Source organism: Etheostoma cragini, chromosome 10 (assembly GCF_013103735.1).
Source record: "Etheostoma cragini isolate CJK2018 chromosome 10, CSU_Ecrag_1.0, whole genome shotgun sequence".
Lineage (NCBI taxonomy): Eukaryota > Metazoa > Chordata > Actinopteri > Perciformes > Percidae > Etheostoma > Etheostoma cragini.
The window spans coordinates 5920323-5933266 of NC_048416.1; the positions used below are offsets into that span (position 1 = coordinate 5920323).

The window sequence follows — 12944 nt, forward strand, 5'->3', positions numbered from 1 at the left end:
CAAAAGTGTCCGCAAAGTGCAGCCGATCACGGAGCCAGCCTTCCTGATCAGTTTGTTCAGTCTGTTTTTATCGCTTGCTCCGATGCTGCTGCCCCAGCAGATGGCGGAGGAGAACAGAGCGCTGGCCACAACAGACTAGTAGAACATCTCCAACATCCTGCTGCACACGTTGAAGGATCTCAGCTTCCTCAGGAAATAGAGTCTGCTCATCCCCTTCTTGTAAACAGCAGTGCTGTTGATCTTCCAGTTCAGCCTGCTGTCGATGTTGACACCTAGGTATCTGTAATCCTCCACCATGTCCACGTCACCTCCCAGGATGCAAAGGTGCTGCGGAGCCGTTCCTCTCCTCCTGAAGTCGATCACCATCTCTCTGGTCCACGTTCAGCAGCAGGCAGTTCTTACCAAACCTCTCCACAAAGTCATCCACCAGTGCCCTGTGCTCCCCCTCCTGTCCATCCCTTATACACCCAACAACTGCAGAGTCATCAGAATACTTCTGTAGCTGACATGCCTCTGAGTTGTACTGAAAGTCTGAGGTGTGTAAGGTGAACAGAAAAAGAGACAGCACAGTCCCCTGCGGGGGCCCCGTACCACTCACCAACACATCAGAAAGAACACGGTCAAGACGGACAAACTGTGGTCTATCTGTCAGGTTTTCAGTGATCCAGGAGACTATGGACGCACCGGCACCCATCACCCGCTGCTTCTCACCAAGTAGCAGTGGCTGGATGGTGTTGAATGCACTGGAAAAATGTGATTCTCACAGTGACGCCGCCACCACCATCCAGGTGCAAATGAGCTCGCTGCAGAAGATAGATGACAGTGTCGTCCACTCCCAGACAAGGCTGGTAGGCAAACTGTAGCGGGTCCAGAGAAGAACTCACCTGCGGCCTCAGGTAGGCCAAGACCAGTCTCTCAAGCACCTTCATCACATGAGATGTAAGAGCCGCTGGGCGGTAGTCCTTAAGGCCAGATGGAGTCAACTTCTTGAGATCCGGTACAAGGCAGGACGTCTTCCACAACAGCGGCACCCTCATCAGGCTCAGGCTCAGATTGAAGAGGTACTGGAGAACACCAGACAGCTGACTGGCGCAGGTCTTCAGGACACAGGGGCTGATGCCATCCGGGCCAGCAGCCTTGCGCTGGTGTAGCCTCTCCAGCTGTCTCTTCACCTGGCCAGGTGTGAATACAAAGCAGGGGGGGGGAGCTTGAAGTGTCAGTGGGGGGAGGAGAAATGTGGTGTAGTGGTAGTGGAGGGAGTGGGCTGACTGCAGGAGGGTTGAGGGAGTGAGGAGGGAGATGTTGGAACAAAATAGGGTGGGGGGTAGGAGGCAATGAGGGGGTGTATGGGGTTGGTGGTGTGGTGGAGGAGGCAGGGGATGGCCTGTTGAAGGAACAGTTTAGCTCGTTTGCTGTCTCCCTGCAGCCTGGTGTTTGTCCTATTCTACCCCCACACCCGGTGATCTCTTTCATCCCTGTCCACACCTCCCCTTAATGTTGTTCTGCTGGAGACTGGCCTCCAGCTTCCTCCTGTAGATGTTTTTACACTCACTCAGTTTATCCCGCAGTCGGTGCAGTACTTCCCTACGCTCCTGTCTGTCCCATGACCTGAAAGCTGTCTTCTTATCCTTTAGAAGGACTGAAGGGGAGCAACCTGCCAGGAGATTGGAAATGACTCCTTCAGACTGGTAAGTTTGGTCATTTAGCATTTTCAGCACAGAGCCCAACTTAAGCCATCCATTGTTATACTAGTGTTATACTCACACTTCAGTGTTGTAGCCTAAGAATAACTTTGTATTAGGCTTGTTTTTAGTATTGTAAGCAACATAAGTTAATTTGCACACGGGTAAATATTTTACAACTTGTGCCATCGCAGTTTCAGTCAAGATGTCCAGTTGGCTGAAAAGTTAGTGGCCAGTTCATAGAGCTGCTCACGACGAAAGTCTCTTTGATTGTGATATATTATTACATTATTTAACACGTAGTAGTAATGTTATCTTGCAACAGGACATCCATTTAGCTGGACAAGAGACTACTATTTCTGTTCATTTTGCATGCTACGTGTAAAGTATTATTACTACTCTCGACTGTGTCAGTAGGTCTAATGTTATCTTGGAACTACTATCTGCTGATTAGATCATCTGACTTTGAGATTATTACCTTCTTAACATGTAGTAATATGTAAAATTACAAATACGGTTCATCCATCTTACCTTGGCAGGTGTTCTTGTGGAAACTGTGCACAAATGCCCCAGGAGAGAGAAAATATATGTTGCCAATTAGTACCTCAGGTAACTAAAACTAGATACATTAACTCAAGCTACTTTATGCTTTCTGCTCACTCAACATTATGAAATAACAACAAGCTCTTCGTTTGTTTTTACAGGTCATAAAAAGAATGACCCAGATTCCTGAGGAGATAACCTGTATGACTCACCATCCTAGCCTTCATCCGCTGGGCCTCAATATATATTCTTTGCAAAATGCAGTGAATATTTACAGAGTAGACCATGGCCAGTTGAGAATCAGAGGGATGGAAAGGTGAGGCCAATTTGATACCACTTTTAGCTGTTCTATACAATACTCATTGACGATTGGTTCAGCATTATTACAAAAACACAGTATTCTCAAGACAACAAAATGAAAAACTTTATTTAGTTTCAAAACAATCATCCTTACTCTAAAATCTTAAAGGGTAAAGAATGTGATTGTACACTCTGTTCTCTTTGTAGGCAATGCAGACACATGGTCTATAGGACTTTTGTGAGCTGGTGCTGAGGATTTTCTTGGTAGAAGTGTCCGTGTCGTGATCCCCTCTTGTGTTGTGCTGCGTATACAGAGGGAGTTTCTGGATGCTTCAGGGCAGTATGTCGGGTTTGGTGCCTGTCGAGTTGAGCACACAGATCCTGGGGAACAGGAATCTGCCAGACTGCTTCTAGATAAGGAAGGGGACATGGATGATCTCCTCAAACACCAGTCCCATCAGGTCTAAGACATAGCCTGTTGTGTGTGAAAAGTCATTTTTAGCACCTATACCATTGCACATTTGGATTTGTTGTTTGTAGTTTGTGAAAAGTTATTTTTAGTGCAGAAACCATGCAAATTTTTATCTTTTGTTTGTAAAAAAGAAATATTTAAACTTACAAATTGTTGGCTCTGTCTTCACTTCTTTGACGGTGTAACCTCCCCTTTTGGCCTTTGGGAACAGACGTCTGTACATTGGTTTCCCCTTGGCTGTCTTCCGTTGTGGCTGCAAGATACAACCGGAAACAAAAAACATAAATTTTGTAACATAAATGTATTACCTTTTACACACACCAAGAAAAATAATCCAGTTAACTCACAGCAAAAGCAGTTGCTAAACCTCTAAGCTGTGCCAAAACTGTACTCTAACCAGTGTTGTTACAACTGCCATTCAATTGGAGCAGCTTAAAACTGAAATGATATACATTTAGACGGCCGGCAATTAGGCTTGATGTCTCTAGACCATTGCTTGTGTCTCACTCCTTCACTGAACAAAACCAGTTTCTGCAGAAAATGTGTCCCCCATTCATATTTGCCTTTTCTAAAGACTTGTTTTGTTGAATGACAAAGTTCATGGGGCGTGTACATCCCTGCAAAAGGCATCTTCAACACACAATCTAGCATTCAGTCATACCTTTGGTATCCAAACACATTCCTACCTATTGTCCAAATTATTTTCATAATGTTGTCAGACACTTAGAATATTAATCAGAGTCTGTTTGCAGCAAAACAAGCACTTTTATGAACGTAAATACAAGCTGGACAATTATCCTATTAACTTACATTGTAGCTTGTTTCTGCCGACTGGAGCGATCTCGTTTAATACTGCATCAATCTCAAAGGAAAATATGTCCTCAATCGTTTTTATTGTATCTGATTCTCAAGGAGCTGTTGCAGAAACAAGCCTTGAGCAATAAAGCAAAAGCTGTCAGTAGTTCAGTACATTACAACATTATGAAATATTGAGAGTTTCTATCTTTAAATATTAGGACTATAAGGACTTTCTTTCTTGAAATATTAGGACTATTAGGACTTTCTATTTTGAAATATTAAGACTTTCTATCTTGAAATATTAGGACTTTTTATCTTGAAACATTCCCTTCTGAGGTGTAGTGGAGTGGAGTAGGAAGTAGCAGCAGGGGTGGGTCTAGGATCATTCCCCGTTTTAAGTTTTACAAAACTAAAAACATTACTTGTTTTGGAGGTAAATACGCTTCTGAGATAAAAATGTCCCCGGATTTTGTCTGAGAAATCTGGTCACCTTACTCCATGACAACACAGGTGAATTATTCTAATGGAACAGTTAGGAAAATGAAACGTTAGCCCCTTACAGTTGATCAACACACATTCAGCCTATGCTAGCTACAGGATACGTTAGCATTGCTAATGTTGCTGTTATCGACAAAATCATACTTACAGCTTGTGGTTGGGATGACCATACAGTCCGAACAGCCCCTTTTCAACAACAGCAGCTTAGCAAATCCTGTTTTAAATTGTCAGTGGCCTGTATGTAAATGTTGGGGCGTGACCGTTCTCCTAATACATCAATGGGCGTGACAAAGCTACAGGTTTTGAGATCCTGATGTCATCTTTTAGATTTGTTGGGATTCGCCCGTTTTCTGCGGCAGTTTCAAAATGTGAGATTTTCAGAGGAAAGGCATGTCAATGGGGTTTTGAGCTTCTATGTATGTCCTATTTGGCCACCGAACTGTCGTTATTCACATATGACAAGGTAAAACCGGGTTTGTATTCTATCACCCCTTTAACGCTAAGTGGGGTGACAATTAGTGATGGCCGAATGAATATTTGTGAACCAGTGTCTTTAATTTCTAAGCCCACTAGATGGCGCCCTCGGTTTATCAATTGGTTGAGAATATACCGAATTGCAATGCCTTAGGACTTTCTCTTAAAACCAAGAGCGCCATTAGTGGGCTCAGAAAATAAACACACAGGTTCATGGACCTTTGGCCATCACTAGTGACAATGTCTAATGACAGTCACTAAGATTCAAATTTTCAATTAAATTTTATTTAGTATCAATTCATAAAAAGAGTTATCTTGAGACACTTTACAGATAGAGTAGGTCTAGACCACACTCCATAATTTACAAGGACCCAACAATTCTAGTAGTTCCCTCCAGAGCAAGCAACAGTCCGACAGTGGCGAGGAAAAATTTCCTTTAAAGAAGAAAAACGGCCCATGGAAAGGCGCCCCAAGCAGTAGGGGTTTAGGTGCCTTGCCCAAGAGCACCTTGGCAGTCCCCAAGAGGTGAACTGACACCTCTCCAGCAACCAGCCCACCACCATACTTTGGTCCATATGTGGACTGAAACCAGCGACCCTCCGTTTCCCAACCCAACTCCCTACGGACTGAGCTACTGCCACCACATTTTTGGTGGATCCAGGAACAGTTCTCCATAATACAATTTGGTTTGTGTCTCAATGGTACCAATTCCTGAGGGGAAAAAATCTGGCACTATCACCGCATCATGTTTTGTTTATAAGGAAATTCTGACTAGAGCACCTTGAATGTTGAAGGACATTTACTTGTAATGTTGATTTTCATTTCATCGTGGTTTCGCGCCACTGGCATAAGTGAACCATAAGTACAACCAATCGGTATAGCAATACACACTTGTGTGTGAGTGCCAGATAGCAGGACTATAACAGCTTGCAGGATATGTTGTAATTCCCCAAGTTTGTATTGCAGCATGTTGTAAAAAGACAATAGATTAAATATCTTGATTATACAGCACATCAGGGGATGAGCTACAACTAGGAGGGAACGAGAGAAAGTGCATAAGGAATTAATTAGAATGAATGATGGTGAAGGAGAAAGAATGAGCGTTGGCATTGTAGAATAGAAGGGAAACAGTAATGTGAGCTGCCTCTATAAAACACAGAGAAAAACACTCCATGCACACTAGGGACCCTGTTCACATGCGCACAGCTTTCATGGACATGCATGCATGCACTCACACACACGCGCATGAACGCACACACACACACACACACACACACAGACATAAATGCAGACAAACATTAAACACACACACAGCATTTGGAAGCTTGTATAATTCTCTCTGTGGGTATCAATTAAATCTCTCAGCTCTGTCAACAGCACACACACAAACACACGCACACTCGTTCTCTTTCAACAGCTAGTGCATTGTCAACACCGGCTGGCTTGGCAAGCAAGAGAGAGAGAGAGTATGTGTGTGGGGGAGAGAGGAGGTGATAGAGAACTGGTAATATGAGAGCATGAATGCACTGCAGGTAAGGAAACACTGCTCTTGTCACACGCACACACACACACACACACAGAAAATATCACATCAGCAGATGAAACTGATGGATTAAAACAAATCTAATAACATAAAAGCCATCCATCCCAGTTAGTAAAGATGAATTGGCTGCATCAATTATTGTTTCTCTGAAAAAACAGCAGTGCTATAGAGCAAAGTGTACACACTATGGAACTACTTCAACTGGTGACAGTGGTGCTGCATAATAAAGCACAATGCAAAACACATCTTGTGACTAAAAAGGGAGATTGTATGTTATGAAAGCTGCCCTCTGAGAAGAGTGATCTGTTGCAGAATGTTTGCAGGTCCCTGCTGAGGTGTCCTGGTACACACTCTTGACCCACATTGACTTGGTCAGTGATGCCACTCAGCTAAACACCCAAATCATCGGAAAATACAGACATAAACAGTAACACAGTTAACCATCACAGTCCCAGGCCAAACATTTTTGGGCATGTATGTGACTCTCAAAGTTGCTCGTCCAAATATGTAAGAATTGCATTTTTATTTTAAAATGAAGAAAAATTTGAGGTAAACAGTTGTATTCAGGATTTTTACTCTACTGTGTTTGCAGAGACACCACTCAGGCTGGATTACCAATATGGCATTGTCAGGAACACAAAAATATTTTTACATAATGTATATTATATATTAAGTGATGTCTATGATTGTATTCAGGATGACCAGACATCATAAAATATTTAGGGCAGTCCTGAATTATGAGCAGTTTTCCAGAATCCTGTCCTGCTTATCCCAAAAATTAGACTAAACCCAGATTTTGATTAGTTGTAGCCTTACAAAACATTAAATACTGATCGTTGTGAATGTTATTTTGGTCTTTCCCACAGATGGACACTGTTAAGGATGAAGCATATATAAATGATAGCTATTTGTTTTTTTTTAAAGACATGTACAGTAGTGCAGCAAATAAATAAACAACTATGCATAGCAGCAACACTGTTAAATTAAGACATTTACAGAAGGAAATCAAACCTTCAGTACTGATATTGAGCCCATTCAGCCAAAAAGCCAAAACGTTACTGCAGATATGAGGAGGAGGGTGGAGGAGATACCTGCTGATGCTGTTTTATAAGGTACAGACAAAGCATTTTGTCAAATCTGCTGGAAAGAATTTAGCATTTCAAATGGTGGGGAGGCAGATGTCCAACTGTTACCTACAACACAGTCATTGTGGGATTTTTTTATAATGATGGCCAGTTGGTTTTATGTTAAGAACAAAAGTAACCATTTTTTGTGTGTTTTGACTTTGACGTGTTTTACTATTTACCTTTTACCTTTTTTCTTGCTCTCGGCTGCACACAGGTTTCTCTTGCCACCTGATTAAATAAAGGTTATGCACATTTATGCTGATGATGCAGATTTGAAACTGTAAAATAACAAAGTATGTTTGTCCAATTTCTTAAGATGAGTTGTAAATCTTGCTTTCCATAATATACCACATGATGTTCAGGCTCAAATATGTTTTTATATTCATACAGAGCAAAAAACCATGTCATTATTTTGAACAGACAACAAGTTAACTGTGGGTTCGGCTAGTGACTGTGATGGTATTCCAGGCCCACACGAGGTTTGTTTGGCATATTGTTCCCTGCACAAATCAATATCGTCACCCATTGCATTATTAATGTGAATTAAATATTCATATTAATGTTCTGAATATAAAAAACAAACAATAATGGAATAGTCAGAGAGAAGAAAAAAATATTACAGGTGCAATAATATGAATGATAAAACACACAGCGACTGACGGAATGGGCACTGACTTTAAACAAGATGATTGCTGAAATTGATCTTCATCTTGATTTGCCTTAATCTACTCGACAGCAGTACAGATCCATATTCCAATATATTGAGTGAAAAAAGTGTCATCCATATTCAATATGGATGTAGGTACATGTTTTTTTAACATTCACGTCACATTATAAAGGAAAAAGAAACAGAAGGAATTTACCATTGTCATGCTGTTGTTTGACATAAAACTAAGACAAACCTTAGAGCTTGACAAATTTGGAATATTAGTGGAATATTAGTGTGCATGTAAACATACTCAGTATGAATCTAAAAGAACACTGGATAGCAAGCTTATCATCATGTGCATGCAAGGGTGGTTTGTTGCTAGTCATTTAATGACAAATTGATACAAATGTTTGGCCATATGGAGTAGCAGAATAAGCTATAAACACATGATGTCATTGTTAGAGCTTACCTAACATGAATGGTGTGAAAGTAAGTCACACCAATATTTACTCTTTTTTAAGCTCTTTTTTTTAATATATATCTTTCTCTGTAGCTTCAAAATGCTCAACACACTTTCAATCCCAACTCATCACATACAGACGCTTTGTCAGGACCCCTTGGCATCATGCTTTAACGTCCTTGGTACCCCTTTGTGGTAATTTTTAAACATGCAGGATATGGTTCAGTATATAGGCAACAAAACTACTAGCTAAGGTTGAGGAAAATATTGTGGTTTTGGTTCAAATGAGTATATTTGTTGCGTAAATTAAATACGTAATGTGGGTTCTGTTACAAAACTGCAGTTGGTCCGTCATTATGATGGACACCTGGCACATATCACATCTGATCCATTGTTAACATAAAATATTGATTAGTAATAAATAAATATATATAGACACACACATCATATCAATCATGTCACCATTGTAGAAGGAAAACCAAATATTTTAAACAAAGTTTTTATTGAATGCTTCACTGAGAGACCGCTGTGTTATTAACTGTGTGTTAATCAACCCGTTCTCACTCCCAACTCGTCACATACAGTCGCTATCTGATGGCGCTCTCTGTTGAACAAAGGGTTGACAGCACACAGAACTGCTATTCCTTGAGCCTTTTTCTACAAACCAAGAGCCCCATCTAGTGGGCTCAGCAACTAAAGACAATGGTTCATGAAGCTTCATGAAACTTCATTTGACCGTCAAAGAAGGGCAAAGTCTGCGTAAGGAGGATGTCGGGATGGATGGATACCATTGTTGTTTTCACCCATTTCCCAGGGGAAAACAACGCTTACTTATTGAAAATGATCTACCTAAGATATTTAACATTCTTAACTTACGTCACAAACGTGAGTTATGTAGGTAAGTTAAGGTGCTTAAAAAAACTATTTATTTTAACCTAAACCACAATCTTTTCCTAAACCTAGCCAAGTTTTCTTTTTATAAAAACTTGACCATGTGTTGAAGTTGAGCAGCATATTAACAGATAAGCAAAATGGTTTAAAAAAGGAAATTAATTAGCCATTTTATTACAAAAAATGGCCTTCATTTCCCTGTGGCATGTCTCTATGTGACAATATGCAAAACGCTATGAGAAATGCAATTGGTAGCTATTTAAAAAAAATTAAACCCCCTGCTAAAGCCAACAAACCCCCTGCTAAAGACAAATCCAAATAAACACTGTAAGCGCTAAATCTGGGGTGTCAGGAGTCTTTGAGCTGCCTTCAACAGAGTCCACATTAATACCAAAGCTGGCCAGCTACATGTGCATGAGGGGCCAATTCATTAATTAGCTGAAAAGCGCAATAAATCGCAATGGATCATAATTCAGCTCAGATACAACAAAGAGTAAAGAAGGAAATGAGACAATGGATGGATAGAAGGAAAGGCAAAACAGACAGATTGGCAGGCAGGGAAAGGAAGAGGGATGATTGCAGCTTTAACTGCGGACAGTTTTAAGGTGGTATCCCATGAGTTGCTTGGAGTTGCAGTCATTTTAGATCACCCGCCAATCATAAAGTCTGCAATATTTTGTATTTTGCTTTTCTAGAAATGGATGAAAAGGATTTCTTTCTGAAAATAAAAGCCAAAAGGAACTGAGCATGTAACAACATAAGGAAATACTTAATAACTTTTCAAAAATGTATTGCGTGATAAGTGATGGTAAGCAGTAAAAAAGGCATTCATTGTATTATATGAAGATTTTTATTTTACTAGATGTTTTAAATGAAAGGTTTCTTAGCTATAATATCGGGGGGGGGGGGCTCAAGTTGCATGATGAAATAAGAGCTATGGATTAAAGAGCAAAGGGAAAGGCTCTGATGTGCTCCGCTAAGATGTCAGCAGATTAATACACATACACACTAACAACCTCTAGGGGCAGTCCTAAAGGTCTGTATGTCTCCTCTAATTTTCTGCAATTGGTCCCTATGCCATTATTGATTTCTCAAATCAATGTAAAAAATATTGAAACAGGTGTAGGTTTGCACCTAGAGAAAACAGCAGCACATTAATCACAGCCTATGCTCTGATACGATACCCATGCAGCTTCTCCAGAGCTAACAGGAATTGGTTTACCAAGGATTTTCAAGGCCTATCTATCAAATTATAAGAGTTTTAATGACTTTCAATGCTATTGGCTGCTTAAGTGGGGTGATTTAAAACAAGCAATTTAAAGCTTGAGAGGTGTAAAGTAGCTAAGTAAGTACTTTACCAAAGTCAGAGCCAGTCAAAGGCAGAAGGCTAAACTATTAGCTATATTACCCAGAAGTTTATGCAGTAAGAACACCTTAACACCAACACATTCCACACTCCAGCTATATACCTACAAACACAAAACCCATTAATCAAAGTATTTTTTCATTGTGATATTGTTATGTTTAACAAAATTATTAGAGTACGTTTTTTTCTTCTTCTTATATCCTATCCTATAAAGGCAAATGAATTGAATGATGGAAAAACAAAAACAAAGTCAGAGAAAGGAGTAAACCTGTTCAAGTTGTCACTTGGATCTTTAAACCGAATCTTTAAATTGACTCACGATCGTAAGTCTCTAGTATCATTACCCAGATCAGTTGAGTCCTATTTCAATTCAATCTAAAATAATAACAATGCCACACACAAACCTAGGCAACAACAACTCCACAAGTCAACTCAGGTGGCTGAGGAAGCAGAAGGACAGTTTGAGCCGCAGACTCAGAGTCGGAAGCTCGCAGACCATGGGATTCACTCAAGAACTCATGCACCCTCGATGACTTGCAAGCCTTCATTGATTCGCGAGTCCTTGATGACTCGTGAGTTGCCGATGCTCAGTCAATCCCACGAATCAGCCGGCTAGCTATGTTGTCATGAGTAGATCTGATTCAGATGAGTGATTAAAGTCTCTCCTTGAGCTCAGAGTAAAGCAAATCAACAACAAAAGTCATTCTTTCACTCCTGAAATAACATACAGTGTTCTGCACGTAGCCTAGCTAGGCTCACTGTTGGTTTAATATATGAGTGTAATATTTTAAAATGCAATTAGGTCAAGCACACAGTTGATTAAAAAAATACAAGTGACTCAGAATAACCCATTCCTTAAAAGGAACCAGGTTTACCAGGCCAAGAAAAGAGGGATGACAGTGAGTATTCAAGGAAATAGCAGTTATTAGACAACCCTAAATATCTCCCAATGTCCAACTGCATTTGAATTGTCATAGTTTAAAATGTACTAGTTCTTATGCAATATCACAACGTGCTAAAAAAAACAAATACATGTACTTAATACTTAATAATAATAGTAGAAAGCAAGCTATCTTGTGGGACATTTTCATACACACTAATTCTGAGCAAGCTTTGAGCAAGTTTTCCCACCTTAAAGGGGCAAAACCAAGCATGCATTAATGAAGTCAGAATGTGATTTCTGTGTTTCCCGTATTTAACTGTGCTGTTAAAGTGCATTGTTGTCCCACAATGCAATGCACAGAGAAAATGAAGTAGCGACTCTCAGCCAGAGAAAGATTGTGGAGGGCTGTGAAATAGCTCCAAAAAAACAGCTCCGAAAACACTAAGCAGTTTGAACTTATTCTCACGTTTAATTTGTAGGGACTTTCCATAGTCACACATCATCATCATTTAATTAATTTAAAACAGTAAAGCAGATTGATTTTTGGTAACCTTTATGTGAAAGGAAATACTGTATAGTGTACAATAAATCTTAGTATGTAAAATATACAATTAGCATGTAGTATAGCATAGAACAGACATTTTTGCAGCAGAAATTTGTAGTTAATAACATTAATACTGATTGCTTTCAATGTATGCAAGTTAGTTCCAGGGTGATGGTATTGTCATGGCTAACTGGGACCTTTGATAGAGCTGAGCCATGGTTAAAAAAATGTGGCACACCTGGACTGAAGTAGAGTGCTAACTCTACTTAAACAGCAGTTTTGTATATATCTGTTTCTGTATTTACTGTTTATTCTAATTAATGTTTAATATGTTTGTGAATGTATGCACCAATCACCTATCTGCTGTCAAAAAGGTCTATGGTGGAAATGTAGATTGTCAGTGCTATTAAACGTAAAGCTTTTAGTACTTTTTCCTGGTGCTGTTTTTCCACCATCTAATCACTAATAATTTGCAGCTGTCTGTAGCTCCTCCATTTATTCGTCTTCCAATAGTATATATCAACAATAAGCACACTGACTGGTTTGAGTAGACTTAATTTTGTCACTCCACCACTGTGAACACTCTATACACTTAAAAGGCTGCTCAGAATTAGTATGTAGTATGGAATGGAACTGGAACACAGCCACCGCTGTACCTACAGCTTTAAGAATCCCTAAAAACACACCTATACCCCAAGAAGAAACCGGGCAGTT

The 12944-nt window shown here is 40.0% G+C and overlaps 1 long non-coding RNA gene across 1 annotated transcript; it reads left to right on the plus strand.

Moving 5' to 3' along the window:
* The first annotated feature begins 1646 nt into the window (after positions 1-1646).
* Positions 1647-2896, plus strand: LOC117951401. Its single transcript, XR_004658166.1, has 3 exons — positions 1647-1688; positions 2387-2541; positions 2733-2896. It is a non-coding gene; the product is annotated as an uncharacterized LOC117951401 (long non-coding RNA).
* Positions 2897-12944: the final 10048 nt, after the last annotated feature.